At 47.4% G+C, this 12,435-nt stretch overlaps 1 protein-coding gene and 1 long non-coding RNA gene across 2 annotated transcripts in view; one reads left to right on the top strand and one right to left on the bottom strand.

Annotated features, from left to right (window-relative positions):
* The window catches only part of OPHN1 (oligophrenin 1), an 87,094-nt gene that overhangs the window by 72,717 nt on the left and 1,942 nt on the right, over window positions 1-12,435 (bottom strand). The window lies entirely within an intron of this gene.
* LOC135329577 (uncharacterized) lies at window positions 4,221-10,015 on the top strand. Its single transcript, XR_010391133.1, has 2 exons — window positions 4,221-4,520; window positions 7,158-10,015. It is a non-coding gene; the product is annotated as an uncharacterized LOC135329577 (long non-coding RNA).

Below are 12,435 nucleotides of genomic sequence, written 5' to 3'. Positions count from 1 at the left end.
TTCCCCGCGCTCCTTGGCATCACGTCCTGTTCCCCGCTATCGCAGGCCACAAAACACCAAAGCTGCAGCTGCGGCAGTAAATGCTGCACGCTCGGGATCCTCTCCGCTGCTGTGCACACTACGAGCTGTTAGACCTCTCTGGTACGGCACTAGCTGGAACGGGACAGGCAACTCTCTGGCCCGGTTTGGGGGCTGGAACATGCCAGAACTGTTCGTAACACGCAGGCTGGATTCACCCATCCCGTTCCAGAGCCAAGGGAACCTGCCAGCAGAGACGCAAACCGTCCGGTGCCAGCTGGCAGCAGCGCCCGGGGGCCTTCGTGGGCACGTTTAATTGATTCGTATGCGCACAGCCGGAGTCCAGCGCACTGCAGAAGAACTGTTACGCGAGGCTTCACAGAGAGCTACCCCATCCCTAACCAGCATTTAGAGAGGCCAATGTTCTTCGAACGAGGAAAATAAGGTGCAGAGACATTTTGGACCACATTGCTAGAACCGGCCCCATCTACAAGACAGAGAGAATCTTTATTTTGTGGTCGCCCAGCATCAGTCAGGCGCATTTCAGAACTGCATTGCTGGACGCGCCTAAGGCTAAAGACGCACAGCATCCTGGGGCTCATCAGAGAGGGACTCAAGACAGCAAGGACTTCTCTTTCCTCAACTTACAGCATACGTATAACTGCTGCCTGCTAAGAGCTAACAACCTGCAGCCAAACTGAGACACAGCAGCAGAAGTTACCTGTCCGCAGCCGTCTCTCACGGAGAGGAAGAAAGCCCTGCTTTCTGCCCAAAGCCGACTTCTGTGCTCATCCAAAGTTATCTGGGTATCTCTGCATACCACATCTAAAACGGGTCTCCAGATCCTACACCCCTGCTATGCTGGACTGAAAAAACCCCAACACATTGACATTGCGATACCTCCTCACAAAGCAGGGAAACACCCAATGTTTCTTAGGAAAGCAACAATTTTCTCTAAGCAATTCTATAAATGACACTGAGAACCACGAGGATAGAGGGAGAGACGTTCCCCTTTAGCCCTGTAGCTCCCCAGGTTATAATTTGACGCTACAGGAACAAGCAGTGTTCATTGTTCTTCATTTTCACAGCTGCAAGGTTTAAATAAGATTAATAAAATCATTATTTTTAAAAATATCTAGCCTCAGCAATTCATAATCAGTCTTGGCTGGAGGAGCAGAAACCTGATTTAAAAAAAAAGGAGAGAGAACACAGGCTACGGACAGCAACTTGATGGATGGTGTGAACTACTTTCTACTTGTATTTGTAAACTCTGTCTCAGGCCATTCAGCTGCTCTTACGATCACTTAAACACAGCAATGCGATTGTGAACGCGTGTTTACCTCAACGGATAACTCAGTGACAAAACAAGAACTTCACCAGTTCCAAAACACCCTTTTGGACATGCCCCAAAAAGGAAAACCCAGCACTCTGCAGAGGACTTAACTTTCTGCAAGACACGTTCGGCCTGAGAGCAGTGAGGAGTCTGTAAGCCAAAAGAAAAAACAATTTTAAAAAGTCCACTATCGCTGAAACAAAAATCAGAAGCTTCCAGAAGCTTCTTCATAATGATCAGGGACTCCAATAGAGGGTCGAAACTTTTGTTTAATGCTTAGTAAGAAAAATAATTGCTGCCTGTTGAATTTCAGCAGCAGCTTCAAAGCAGCTTTCATTCCAAAGTGTCAACATCTGTAAAATACAACTGTCCGCTGACGGGGGGGGGGAAAAAAAAATCTGTATTTTTTCCTATAAACATCATACTTTTTCAAACTACACAGAAACGTCACACTTCTCGAAACCAACGCTGATCGGCAGCACTCTCAGTGCTGCCCGGGAGCCCCGGCGTGCGGCTGCGAGGGCGGCCGGCGGCTCCCGCCAGCGCTCCTGGGACCTGGGCTGCTCCGACGCCTCGGGGACCCGAGGCACCCGCTAGAGCCACACGCCACCAAAGCCATTTCCCACAGCCAGCTGCGACGCGGCAGGCAGCCGAGGGGACACCGACACGGTGCAACAAGGGCCGAGAAGGGACCACGCTAACATCCACGAGCCAAACGGGACGCAGACGGTATGAAAGTCGCTCACGAAAAGCTTGGGCCGTGAATGCAGGAAGCCACACCTGAGAGAGCTGTATTTAACAGCGTCTCAACTAAGTAAGTAAATAAATAATTTAAGAAAATTCTCATTAAAAAGGACAGAAAAGCTGAGTCTTCATCTGGTGAGTCAAGAGGAAACTTCAGCCAGCAGCAGCACTACTGCACGCCCGTGGATTTTCAGATACATCACAAAACATGGATAACTCCCACATTCTTTCAGGGAAGAAACCAAGGAAGGCAACAGGAGGATGAAAAGCTGCATGCATGTCTCATGCATGACAAGAGAAAAAACATAACTAAACACATCAAAATGATCTAATCTCTTGACCTTGTCCTTCGTGATGAGGCATGCAGTCACGTCCTGGGGGCTCCCAGAGGACAACCTCGCTACCACACCTGCGGCGAAGCTGTGGCTTCGCATTAAAGGGAAGGGGCAGCTCTGGCTTCTCACCTGCCCTTGCTCCGCTCCCCGGCGCGAGGAGCACTGCTCTTCTGCTCTGACCAGGCACAACTGCTCTTGGGGTCACTAGGAAACGGACCAGGGAGCTGATTCTGGTTGGGAAAACCCCCACAAAATATCGCGCATTGGTGTGTTTTAGAGCCCACAACACGCTCCAGCAGCATCTGTCCGAGCACAGAGCAGGGGCTGGGGCACCGCGCTGCAGCAGCGAGCGACTGGCGATGGGGAGAGGCAGGAACTAGCTTAAGGCAATATTTCTGCTCAGTGCTTCCTATCATGCAACCATGCCCCGAGCATTCCTGTTGTGGAGAAGACAAGGATATGAGCTAAGCAGTCCGTGTAATCGGCAAAAACCGGGCAGTTCCCTAGGAGGATGTGAGGATTCCCGCAGACCCTGCTGGAGCGGCAGATCGGGCTCACGCCGAGCTAGCGGATGGCTCCCAGGGCTGCCACACACACGAGCAGACGGGGAGGGAGGGAGGGAAACAACTCCAGCATTTCCCAAGTCAGCAGAGTCTGGGACAGCACAGTTCACGCAGGGACCATGACCTCAGAGGCGCTTCTTGGAAGCCGTCCTACTACGGGGCTCAACAACGACGCGTCTTTAACTGCGGCCGCAAAGCGGAGCAAACACCGCAGTGCCAAAGCGCAGGACGAGGGAACCGCGTCTAGCAAGGGCTCAGCCTAACGCAGACACCCCAGCGAGCCCTGACACGGGGAGGAAGATACGCCCTGAAACTGGAGTATGCGGATACTGTGCAAGTTCCTAGTCTTTGTCTGCATCTGAAGATAAGGTTTGGGGTTTTTCAGTTTTTTTCTTTTCCTTCTCCCCCCGCCTTTCTTTTTAAAGAGTTTCTGGCTAAGGCACATCTGTTTTAGATTTGCAGCGACCTAGGGCTTTAGATTCTATGCAGACTGCCTAAAAGTCCTGGAAAACGAGCTTTTCCATCCTCCACCTTGCTGTAGAGGAGACTCCCTTCTTCCTGCCTGACCTGAATATGGTCCACAATAAGGCAAACAATTGTCAGAGAAAAAGCACGTCAGTGGCACAAGAAATGAAGTCTGCTGCATTTACATGCAAGCACAAAGCTTTCTTGCAAGCCGAGCATTGCTTCAGAACTGCTCTAGGGGATGGGGAATTCAAATTCCCGTCCCACCCAGAAAAGCAGAGGCAAGCCCATACAAAAAACATATCCTTTTTTTGTAAGAGGAATCACATTTATCGGACATCTTTATGCACAGCCTATTATGGCAAGGACCCTAAAGCCAAAGCAGTATCACTGCCGTAAATGGTAGTGTGATACCATCACTGCAGAATACTGCGGTCTCTCCCATACACACATACTCACAGAGCTAATCTGCTAAAGCAAAGCATTACCAGGGTCTTTGAGCTCAGAGCTCCCAGGTGTTCCCATTATCAGCTTTGCAATAAGATGGTGCAAACCACAATCCCTAGTGCTGTAGCACAGCAGTACTTAGGTGCCCACAGGCCTCTTCAAGTCCTTAACAAGAAGTTTTCATCCTGTTACTGCATGCTTCTTTTTGTGCAAAGGATCCTGGTTCCTGGCAGAGTTAGCACGTGCTCCACACCTTATATTTGCAGAGTGTAATTGGTTTAGGTCTAGGAAGTGGTCTAAATAACATTGCCTTAAAGCAATTGATTGTTTTTAATCTGGATATAGGTTTGTTATCCTTTCAGACAAATAGAGCTGAGCAGTTCGGGCAAAACTTTCGAAATTATCCATAGTAACTACTTGCGGTTTTGAAGAATTAGGACAAGGGCTCCAAAGCAGCAGCTACAGCAAGCAAGCAAGTTGTTGCATGCTTAAGCGAGCATCTTGCCAGCCTGGAGCCCCTTCTGGATGACACTCCCAGCAGGGATAGAGAAGACCAGCAAGGAATGGACAAATACATGGAGATATTATTGCTAGAGGAGAGCAACATATTTTCCAGTAAGTAATTTTTCCTCTGTTAAAGTCCAGAAACAGCTTAACAACTGCTATAACATAACGTGCTTTAGGAAAAAGGAGGGAAGTTTCCTTGTAGCAGTGAGCCATTCCCCTCCTGAGGGTCATCTCAAGACAGTGCATTTCAGTGCTGCCAGCACAGGTAGAAAACCAGTTCCACAGAGAAATCCAGGACTTTAGTAATGCTTCAGAGGGAAAGTGTGTCAGGGGATGAGCAACAGGTTTGTGTGTGTGCTTATTTTCTGTGAAACCTTCCCAGACATCCTTTATTTAAAAGGTTAGTGGTATTTCTATTTGGCTGAACTCAGCAAACACCTCTTTGGGTAGGCCAGTTCAGAGGGTCCCTTGTCCTGGCTGTAACTCCAAACTCAGGATCCCTGTGGTGCTTTGCAGCTAAAGAAAAGATTCTGGCAAGATAACAAGTAACAAGTTTTCCTGTTAACACATCACTAAGCTGGCGTGATGGAGACCGCCATCTCCAAATGCAGGAATGGCACACTGGCCAAGCCAGCGAGGCCACCGAGACCTTATTCAGTTGATTATACCTAGCCAGTGCCAATTCTTTGCTTTAAGAGCTGCGCCTATTGGTAGGTGGTCTGATCCTGCATCTGTCAAAGTCAAGGCTCATGTATCACCTATTCCTTGAGGGATGAGATCAACAAAGTGCAAGGATAAAATCAGAGGAGAAACAAAATAAATGGACCAATTTTTAAGTCAGATCAATTTAGTACTAGCTGTACGACTGATCCTGGATAGAAGAGTAGTCTCTTCACACTTGCTTTAACCAGTGGTATCAGAGGAGCTTTTATATAATTCTTATTTGGATACCAGATTCCTTGAGTATACTGGGCAGTTTAATGAGTGCCTTTTCCTGAGACAGAAGGCCTCTGTGTATCCCCACGGAAGACTTCCATGCACATCTTCATTAATATACAGTATGCTGGCTCACAGCTGAGCTGTCTTTGTAGGACAGAATATTTTTAATGCAACTGCCTCGATGCCAAATTCTGTTGGGGTGCAGAACTAATGTTTGCACGGAGGACTTCAGCATCTAGTGCGCCAGCAGGGAGGAGGACTCATTCCTCCTCCTCCCATTTCCACAGAAATTTAAGTTCTGTTTATGTTTGTTTGGGTATAACCAAAAACAATATCTGGATCTAAAGAGCTGTAGTAACAGCCACAAATCTTAATGCTGTACAGTCGAGCCTTTGTCTCTGCAGACTTTTTATGACATAGCACATGTGCTCTCTGCAGGAATCAGGACAGGTCACTCCAGGGCTGCCTTAATCTCATTACAATATTAGATTTTGTTGACTCTCTGCTTGCACTCAAAAGCATTAAATCCTCAAACACCATCTCTGACAATAGCATAGAAATTTGGAGAGCAGATCTGGCCGTGCAGACGCCTGCAGAGCCCCCCAGTTTGACAAGCAATGCTCCAAAAACCTCCATGCACAGCACTGTAGTAATTCTGTTCTCTTCTGCACCTGACCTACGGGGGAGGCAAATGAAAGCAGGGTTTTCCTGGCAAGTAACTGCATTCTAGGAAGAAAAGCTCATCTGGTCTCTCTTGCTACAGATTCTCACTGTTTTCTGCAGATACAGACACCACTACACGTGCTATTAGAACTTTCCAGGATAACATTTGAGCTGCATGGAGAGGCTGGTTAACTGCCATGCAAATCCAGAAACAATTCGCAAAACTTTAAGGAGTACAGAAATCAAGTTCAAAGCCACATACACAATATTTGCATGAGAACCCAAAACTCTTCCAGCTTCAAAAGAGACAGTTTGCACCACTGTAGCACTCAAATTAGTAAAAAGAACATCAACTTGAAGTTTGATATATGACTGCAAGAGAAGATCAGAGGAAAAAATAGATGTTTTTGCATTATTACACATGCAAAAGAGTGCAGCAAGTATCAGATTAAAAAAAAATCAAAATACTGAGGCACAGAGAGAAAGTGATATAAATACACCATTCTTATAATGACTATGATGCTACATAGTCACCCACTTCCTGACATTTATTGCCTGAAATACGCTGTCTGCTTCAAATCTTGTCTACATTATGCTAACGTAAAGGCCACTGCAGCACGGGGCTGAGACACACAAACAAGTTACTGCCCACTGGTCGATCCATGGTAACTGCCTGTGTGCAACTCTCACCCAATCTGAGATAACGAACATTAGCTCAGCCTGCTTTTAGCACAGGCTATGAAAACTAGAATTACCTTATATTTTGGTTTAGGTTATGAATGTGCCTACAGATTTACTGTGGGTCAGCGGGTGCAGGGCAGACTTACCACCCGGTGACATGCTCGTGTGTCTAACCCCTCCGGGTCAGAATGCATTTATGGATACTGCATCCTAGTTTCAGGAGCAATCTCCTGATTCCTCTTATTGCAGAATTTTCCACATATCTCAGCCTAGAGACATGCACAAACAGGACTAGATTTTATTTAGTTTTTTTTTGATCTGTGAGTTTAGAGAAAGTAGAAGACTTCAAAAAGAACAGATGAAGTTATCAGTTGGGTATTAGTGACTGGCGCTAGAAGACAGACATTGATTGTGGTGCTGTAATATAGACAACCTGAACACGTGTTTCTTTGCCTTTTTAAGCTGAGCAAGGATTACACTTCAGCCCTGTCAGATATTACAACAGACGAATCCCCTCGGTGAAGGTGAGAATAAGGCACGGCGCACCTGAGCTTTTCTTCCACGTGACTTACTCCAGAGCATCACTTTGATGGTCCAAACACCTCCTGGGAGCTGTGACCCACCCAGCTTCTCGCCCAGCCTGTGCCCCTCCTCCCTGAGCTCTCCAGGCCGGGAGGATGTCACGCAGAACGGGGACTAGCACAGGGAGGGAAGTCACGGCCACAGCACTGCCCGGCACCTCGCACCGGGGCCTCGCAGGGCCGGAGACGACGCTCCGGTGCCGTACGGCGACGGAGGACGCGACCGCGAAGGGCCTCCTGAAGGCCCTGAGCACCAGGATGCTTCCGAGATGTTTTATAGATCCTCCTGTGCCCTCACAGCTGAGAAGCAAAGGTATCGCGCTTTTCAGAGCAAAATAAAGCGGCTCCAGAACACTGCTGACTTACGGAGAGAAAGAACAACTGAGCAGCAGATGAAAATGCCGGCCATATGGCTGTGGCTGAGCTGGCAGACTCCCCAAACCTCGGATTTGTGAGGGGAGAAGGAGGGGGAGAGGGGAAGGACTCGGCAGGGAAGGAAATTTAACCTCTAAGTCTCTCTCCCTTTCCCTAATCGGAGTCAAGCTGCAAGTATATTTTGGTGATGTCAGTACAACATATAGAACTAAAATAGTAATTTGGTACTTTCAGTGATTCTGAATACTTTTGGCACAAAAAGGAAAGGATACAGCCAACTTTACAACAAAAATAACTCATTTTTCTGTCCCAAAATAACTTCTTTGCTATCATTGTTTTTTAAGCCCAAGATTATTACAAATGAACAATACTTTTCCTTGCTTTTGTCAGTTTTATTTCTCATTTGGCACAGTCTTATACTTAGTCATCTTATGGTGTCCTATGTATAGCCAGGGAAGGGGTTTTTTTCCCCCTTCAAGCAGCAAGAGGAAAATCCCACTTGCAGAGGCAGCAACGTGACCGTAAGAGCACAACACCACAAATCGCGACAAGGGCTCGCACAGTTCTCAAGACCAGGTTTTTCCGTCTGTGTTTTATTTATTTCAGCTGGTAACATTTCAGAGTCAGTAGGGGAAAATAATCAATTTAATCTCTTAATCTCTTGAAAAGTAAGAGGAGTTTAAGGCACTTAGCACCTAAGAACACTCTGCATCCAGTTAACAGGCACGCTGTGCTTCAAGCAAAGCACCGAAGCAAGGGTCTTCTCTAGCCCCCAACCGATCCTCCTCAGCAGAAGCCCTTCAGGAAAGTCACAGGTCACGACAGCTGCTGAAAGCAATCTTTCAGTAGAGCTCCCTCCATTACAAGTAACACTAGCTACAAAACCATCAAGCCACCCCTAATCACAAGGGAGCTCCTCCTCGCTCTGCCTTCCCACGTGCAAGTTTAGCCAAGCGAGGCAGGATTTTTCCAAGGAAGGGTTTCCAGCGTTGGCCCCCAAACAACTGTGCTGGGTTTAATATTCTCTTCTGCTTCACCCTGTGAAGGAGCAAAAAGCAAGGGAGGAGCCCCGATACCCTGGAGAAGCATTTATCCTTGCAGACTCTCTTAAAAGTTTGCAGTCTCTCCCTCGAGGGACAGGCACGAGATGAGAAGGGGAGCGGGGGGATTCTGCTTTTCATTAGGAAAGTGAAAGGAAGCTGAAATCTGCGTTCATCAACCTGTTCAGCTGCTCTCAGGTTCGATTTATCAAGCTGTCTTCCACCGATCACAAGCCAAGAAAACCCACAACTGAGTTAACGCTCCAAGCCAGGTCTAACCCCACCCAGCAAGAAACCGGCTCCGTCGGGGTTTGCCACTGCCCGGCTCCCGCATCGCCTCTTCCCTCGCCCCGAGCGCGCGGCAGCGCAAGGGACGCACGTCCTCCTCCCCAGCCGCACGAGACCGCAGCGGGGAACCGCGGAAGAGCTCACGCAGCTTGGGAGCGCGAGGTCTCTGCCAAAGCTCGCCTCGCCGCGGGCTCCCCGCGTCCTCGCCGCGGCATCGGGAAGCGCGGGAGCAGACGGCCCGAGCGAGCTCCGGCTAGCGTCAAAGACCGAATGGCTGACAGGGACAACCTCCGGCAGAGCTGCAGCCAGAGGCCCTCTCCTCCTCCTCCTCTCTCGGATAATCTGCGGGAAACGACCAGTTGAATCGCCCTGAGTCTTGTCTCCCTTCTGGCCCGTTACTCACATCCCAGAGAAAATCCCGGGCACGTGCCCTGCATGCCACACGTGGGAATTATTTAAGGGACTGGATTAAACTAAAATTTGTTCAGATCTAAAAGAATTCCAACAGGGAAGACTCAGATCACAGAAAGCCTTGACACTGTGGGATATAAAAGTGAGTCAACAAGTCTCGAGTAAACATGTGGCTAAAATCCTGCTCGTTGCAACACATTACGGCCAGATCACAAATTCACAACTCACTACGAGTCGTATCGACGCAAGAGGCACTTGTACGTCCCACAGCCATTGTAACGTGTATAATGCAGCAGGGAGATGAAAAGGAGCGTGTGTATTTGTAAAACAAGCAATCCATTCGAACTAAAACAGCACGCTCACCAGCTAGACCAACGTTAATGCTGGCATTCACTATTATCCATTTACAATTCTGTTTACTTGAATGACTGTCTGAAAAAATTTGCACTCCAATTCGCATATTAAATCACTACAAATAGATAACGGTGAACTGATCTACTGATAAACCGGCTATAAAAAGCTCAAAGGACATCCAAAAATCTCCAAATGGAAGTCATTGAAATGGTACTTACCAAAGATTGAGTGCCTAGCTTGTGCTGCTACCACAATAAAGTGATACCAAGGGTTTTGTTGTTGTTTTGTTTTGAGCTCTAGAGACTCTGCTAGAATTCTCTCAAGATTTTATTGGCCAGCAGGTAGGTTTGGACCACTTAAACTGTCTGGACATTCGAAAAAACACTATCAGCAACAAAGAGAAACAACATACGTGCACCTTGCATCAGACTAGCTCAAAACCACAAGGTTTCACCCAATACATGAATTGATAGTCGCATAAACTTTATATACATAAAGTTATGCTCTACAATATTTTATTATTATTAGTGCTTGGTAAATGGAAAATAAAAGACAACTTCAGGGTAGTTCCAGGTTTTTAAGTCTAAACCTGGAACCTGTTTATGGCAGATCACGTAGAAGCCTAGCAGATCCTATCTCCCCCTAACAGGGAACTGCACTTCTTTTGTTGGTAGTTTGCACAGATACGCTGCGCTTGCACAAATTAAAAGGATGCATGTATTTATTTCTAGATGTACTGTGCAGCATCCAAGTCTTCTGCAGTTTCCCACCGCTGCATCAGGCTGAACATGCTGTCATTTTGAGAAAGCAGGTGTTTGGCATTTCTGTAGTCTGTGAGCAAACAGAATTGAATTGATTTGCTTTAAATCTTATGTTTCAGTTTAGTTACTACTTAATTACAGATCAACAAACACATAGCCAATATAAAAATATTTAAAGCCACCATAATACCACACTCAGTATCAGTGAATCAATATCTTGGAACGATCTAGCCAAAGGTCGAAACACCAAAATAAACAGGAGGTCTGCTTGCATGTTTTTCACATCTGCACTTACCAAAGTCACTAAATGCCACAATTTGGTTGAAGAATAAAAATGGATACATATAATGCAGACACAAATTATTTTTCAGCATAAAGCCAAAGTAACAAGTCAAGGACTGAATATCACCACCATGGGTCCAAAGTCGAAAGGCACTATTCTCCCATTTTTACCTGCTGCTGGAAAAAGTAGTATCTACTTACATTACTGTACCTATTCAATAAACTCCTAAATTTCAGCCTTCCACGTATTTCAATAATTCAAAATGCCAAGAACTTGAGAGCATTAAACCTAATTTTGCTAAGTCTAGGAAGGATACCCTAGGATTCTCTACGGTCTTCCCTTTTCTGTCGTTATTTATACCCAGGCTCCTGAATTGGAGAGTTCTCTACCATGTGTCCAGGAAACTTTCACACAAGGTAAATGACAAAAGGCAGCAGAGATTCAGAAAAAGACTGTGTACAGAACTGCGCTACTTAGCTGACACTGGCTGACTTTGGTTTGCAGAAGTTACACCACTCAGACTCTAACGTAAAAGGAAATAATGTCAGAATACTCCAGTTTTTCTCTGGAGCCACTGCATCATTACACTGGGTTTTCCAGTTCCAGCCTGACTTTCCTAGCCAGCACAGCTAGCAAATTTTACATTGACGCTGTGCGGTGCCGGAGTGCGAGCAGCCGGTTTCACAGTGGCAAAGCAGCACTCCTGCAATGCAGCAGCTGAGCGGCTTCAGGAGCATCACTCGGCGCGAGCAGGTCAGAGCAGCGAGCTCCAGTTCCACAGCTTCTCCTTCAGCTTTACGCTGATCCCAGCTTGAGCAGAGCATTTTCAATAGGGACAGTTCAAAACCGTCCAGATATCTGTGGCCTTGCTTGGCCGTTAATCCTCTCTATCCCTGGACGTGCTCCAGAGGCATTTCAGGAACACTCCAAACAGGATGCATTAGACGGGCTCTGAAACGGGATTATTCCGACAGGACAGAAGGGAAACTGCAGCTGAGGAAACTGTCACACGGCACAAATAAAGACCATTTGCAACAGCATATCCACCCCTCGCTTCTTTGACTTTCACCTTGACCAAGGGTTAGCACCCCACTTTGCCGATACTGCGCAAACGAATGGGAACACTTCCGATTCCCACGGGACAAGAGGACAGACCCAGGCCCAGCGGCTTCCCGGCTGAGAGCTAAGCCTGAGCCCTGCTGTCTGTGCTGAGTCTTGTCAGGGGGCCTCAGGTAACAGACAAGATCCAAACAGACCGTCACCATAATTAATGTTTTACGCTGGAGGAAGGAAACTCCCTCTCCTGGTGAAGCCCCCATCTCCTTTGCTTGTCAGCTGCTTCGGGACACATCCCGCAACACAGAAGCGAACCATCAGCTACCGTCGTCTCGCTGCTGGGAAAGGGCAGCGTAGAGGCCACGAATTAAAGGTATTTAGGCAACTAGATACATAGTTGTCCCAGTTTCATATCTACATTCCTGCGTGGACATGACTCAGAGACGAAGGCCTAGAATTTTAGGTTCCTCAGCAATAAAAAGGGGCCAGGTAGGTCCACGAGAACTGAACCAAGAGCCACCTCGCACGGGAGCGTAGCGGCCACCTCGGGGAGCGGCAGCGGGACTCGGGAGGCAGCGCGGCACCCGGCAC

Source organism: Dromaius novaehollandiae, chromosome 11 (genome assembly GCF_036370855.1).
Source record: "Dromaius novaehollandiae isolate bDroNov1 chromosome 11, bDroNov1.hap1, whole genome shotgun sequence".
Lineage (NCBI taxonomy): Eukaryota > Metazoa > Chordata > Aves > Casuariiformes > Dromaiidae > Dromaius > Dromaius novaehollandiae.
Note: the sequence above shows the minus strand (reverse complement) of the source record. Positions and strands in the feature narration are given on the sequence as shown.